Source organism: Kryptolebias marmoratus, linkage group LG11 (genome assembly GCF_001649575.2).
Source record: "Kryptolebias marmoratus isolate JLee-2015 linkage group LG11, ASM164957v2, whole genome shotgun sequence".
Classification (NCBI taxonomy): Eukaryota; Metazoa; Chordata; class Actinopteri; order Cyprinodontiformes; family Rivulidae; genus Kryptolebias; species Kryptolebias marmoratus.
The window spans coordinates 4,605,748-4,609,550 of NC_051440.1; the positions used below are offsets into that span (position 1 = coordinate 4,605,748).

Here is a 3,803-nt window from a genome sequence, read left to right on the forward strand (position 1 = left end):
GGTGGTCTTCCTCCAGTCCCCCCCCCCCGTTTTGAGCGCAGATGTTTCATTTAAGAACATCAAAGCCCCCCCGTGCAAGCCCCCTTTGCTCTGTCTGTCTGAATTACTAATGCACGCGAAGAGGAGGAAGAGGCAGACATACCTCACGCTGCAGAGGAGGGCGTCTTCATATCTTCTTTGAGATAAGACCTACTTCTAATGTTTAGAAGGGGTAAAAAAAGCAGTCTCCATTAGCTGATTAGCCTCTGATTCTCCTCATTTGTCTGACAGGAGCATCACTTTGGAACAGTGTAAGACGTGCACCTCTTTCAAAATGCCGCTGGCTGAGATTTGCTGCTACTCTTTGTGCGATGAAGATTCATTTCTTCACCTAGAGTTGGGATAAGCCGCTGCATTAAGCGCACCTGAATCACTGGATGTGACATAAAGTGCAAAGTGTTTGCTACAGACGCCGCAGAGAGCGAAGCTGATTAATTTCACCCTCTCGGAAAAGCAGAGGTAAAGGGGCCGCTCCGTCCTATTTTATTTCTCTTCACGCTTGACTTTATCTTGGTGTTAAAGCTCTGGAACATAACAAAGACAAGAGATAATGCTGCCTGTCTTTTTTTTTATTTATCTTTTTTTATTTAAACTCAAGACAGAAATTTGAGCCCATCGACTGAAAACAGAACAAACTGAGAGGTTATACTAACACTTCATCAGTCATTATATCACTTGATAGGAACATCGTCTCTGATGCCAACATTTGAGAAATAACCCCAAGAAGATCCTGGCTTATTTTGGTAACAATTGAATGTGCATCCATCTTCGCTCTTTGTTTGGATCTGTTAAATATCTGTTCAATAAAAAAAAAAAAAAGTAAAAAAAGAAGAGGAAGGAAAGTCCCAGGGTTAGATAACCACGAGCTCTGCACATCATCCGTCCAGCCTTTTACAAGAGTGTCACAGTTCGGTAACATGTTCAAGATGTTTATGGGAATTTGTAGGAATGTGTGACTGAATTCGAGCTTTCAGTCATGGGACAATAAATGTGGATTACACAACCAAGTACAGGAGCATTTGTGAAGCCTTAAGTCACTCTGACGTTTGGAACAATCCCAGAGTGACGCTTCGTCTGAAGTATCGATAGATGTCGCCTCACGCCAATGACGGTCGTGGGAAACAGAATGAAGGCCGCATTTTCCATAAGATCTGTGCAAAATCAAAAGTTTAATGCTTTGTTGTCTTTAAAAAGGGATTTATTGTCACATATTTTTCCCATGCTGTCACTCATCTGTGGTAGCTGAGAATCATGAAAACATTTTGTAACTTTTTAACAGCAGAGAAAAGCATTCTCCTTGTTTTGCACCATAAACCAACGACTCTGAGGCAAAACCATCCAGTTCTGTTTTGTAAGATGACTGGGCAGTGCTTTGCCAGCCACTAAAGAATAGTTTGAACCTTCTGAAGTGAGGTTTTGTGGAAAGGCTATGAACAATTAATGTCTTTCCTGTTGTAGATGGCTCTTTGAATGTTGTAGATGACTGTCATGTTTGGTTCCAGTCTTCAAACCCACATGCAAGAACACAATCAGGAGACGCTTTTTCAAAACAATATTGTTTATTGTGAAGGAAAAAGGGAGTGAGTGCGGAGTAGGAGTCAGGATTGAATCCACCAGGATAGCCACTGTTGAGGAGAAGTAAGGTGAGTTTCCAATACACAAGGAATCACAGATCTTAAGGCGGAGGCTTACTTTAGAGCAGAGTGAGTTACTTGTTGGAGCGGACTTGAATCTGGAGGCGGCAGGGAGAACCGAGGAGCCGTGGGAGGACGGACAGGTAGTTTGCTGTGTGGAGGGGGAGCTGACAACTTAACAGCGATCCAGAGATGGAGAAGCCGGCTAGTTTCGGGCACAAGCAGGTACGTGCTGCTGCGTCACAAAGAAATCCTTAAAGAACAAAAGACCAGGAAGGGAGTGCTCTAGGAAGGCAACCGATTGGAAATACCAGTGGCGTCGTGAGGTAGCAGACAGGGGGTTCGCAGGAGTTAGCATAAACTTTGTTCTTGCAAAACTCTGGAAAACTTTAGGCAAAACCTGACAAGGAGATAAACACAGACAGAATTACTTCGGGGAGCTTACTCAGAGGGCCTTTCACTGCAACGTTTGATTACCAGGGTAAACAAACACTCAAGCACTGACGTGTCGGTTCGCCGCTTCTTAAATATCCACAGTAACTGTCATCTAATGCGCCACAGGTGTGTCTCCGGGTTCTCCCACGCACTGCTCCAGGGGCTCTGCTCACAGGCGGCATCTGGTGGGGAAATGTGGAAGCAGCAGGCTTCCCAAAACAAAAGAAAACAAAAACCAAAACGGAAACAAAACAGAATCCAACCTGACAATGACTAATCCAAGCGGGGCTCAGACCAAAGGGAACCTCTGCCGTCTTAAGACAACTTCAGCCTCCAATATTTCATAGGGGTTCATGTAATTTCTGTTTCATAAACCTTTAAGGTACTATCTGACTGAGCTGTTATTGTTGACGACAACTTGCAAACAGCATTCCCGAGGGAGTTTCCAAAATGTCTGGAAATGTTTGCAGGGGTTCTCGCCTGAGTTGCAGAGCCTCACTCTTGTGTCACATGAACTTTGAACCTGTTAAGAAAACAAAAAAAAAAACAAAAACAGAAATAGTCACAGAGTTGTCACAGGCACCTGGAATCCTTCTCAGTTTGTTTTTTGTAATTCTAAACCACTGTAGTCGCGCTTTTGTTGTCAATATTTTGCCAGCTCCCAGCAGACTTTGCCACAAATCTAATTATGAGCGCGCGCAAACATGTCGTTCAGTGTGAGACTGAGTAAAACTTTGCACGTTCTCTTGCCAATTCTTGTCTCAAACTAGTCCCCAACAGTCCCAACCCAGAAATCTGTTTTCTATCACACAGCCATCTACATCAGACTCTGTGGTTATATTCAAGCACAACTAGCAGCGGCAGCTGGCTGTAGCCCTTTTTAGATGACAGCAATCTTCTTTGGTCTCAGACTAGCCATTAACTTGTCATTGAAGTCGTTTAAAGAACTATCTACAACAGGTAAGATGTTAACTGATCCTAATCCTTCCACAGAACTGAACCGTCACTTTAAGGCAAATGCTTCTAATTTTAGACCTAAGGAACATTGTTTCAATCTCAAGTTTCTGGTTGTGTTGCTATTGTTAAAGATAAACTATGTTCAGTGTTGAACCAAAACGAGCTGGATAAGCATCAACGGGCCAAAACTAAACACAGGAATATTTACTCCATATTCCGATGATTTCTCTGGACGGCTGTTCCGAAAAGTGAAAGTTTAGCTTTCAAACGTCTCCTCGCATTGAGTTGGTTTAAATCCATAAACATGACTTTTTTTTTTTTTTTTTTATCCAAGTCTTACATGTCAGGTAATCTCATTGCACAGAATAAACAGAAGCCTTTCAGAGACGTTCCTGGCACATGTGCTCATCATGTACTGACAATGCTGATGTGCTGTGGCGCTTTGATGTGGTCGTGTGTGAAACTTGGTGTGTGTGTGTGTGTGTGTGTGTGTGTGTGTGTGTGTGTGTCGTTCTGAAAGCACATGACGAGGTCCCATGTGAAAGCCTTCTCTGTGGCCACGTGTTGATCCGCTCAGGGGAAACGTCTCCTTCGCTGCCTGATCAAAAGCTACTGTGGTGTCCTCACTTTGCAGGAGGGGTGAAGGGTGGAGGTTTAAAGTGATCACAGCTGGAACGCCCGCTGACAACAAGAGGAAGTGTCCATCTTTTGGAGGTGGCATTCCTGTTTTTTGTTTAA

General features: G+C 43.6%; 1 long non-coding RNA gene across 2 annotated transcripts; it reads right to left on the bottom strand.

Annotated features, from left to right (window-relative positions):
* Window positions 1-1,579: 1,579 nt before the first annotated feature.
* Window positions 1,580-3,374, bottom strand: LOC112451430. Of its 2 annotated transcripts, none has more exons than XR_003040252.2 (3): window positions 2,179-3,374; window positions 1,732-2,073; window positions 1,580-1,664 (listed from the first exon to the last, which is right to left on the bottom strand). It is a non-coding gene; the product is annotated as an uncharacterized LOC112451430 (long non-coding RNA). The 2 variants fall into 2 exon arrangements; XR_003040253.2 differs by having other exon boundaries at window positions 2,151-3,374.
* Window positions 3,375-3,803: the final 429 nt, after the last annotated feature.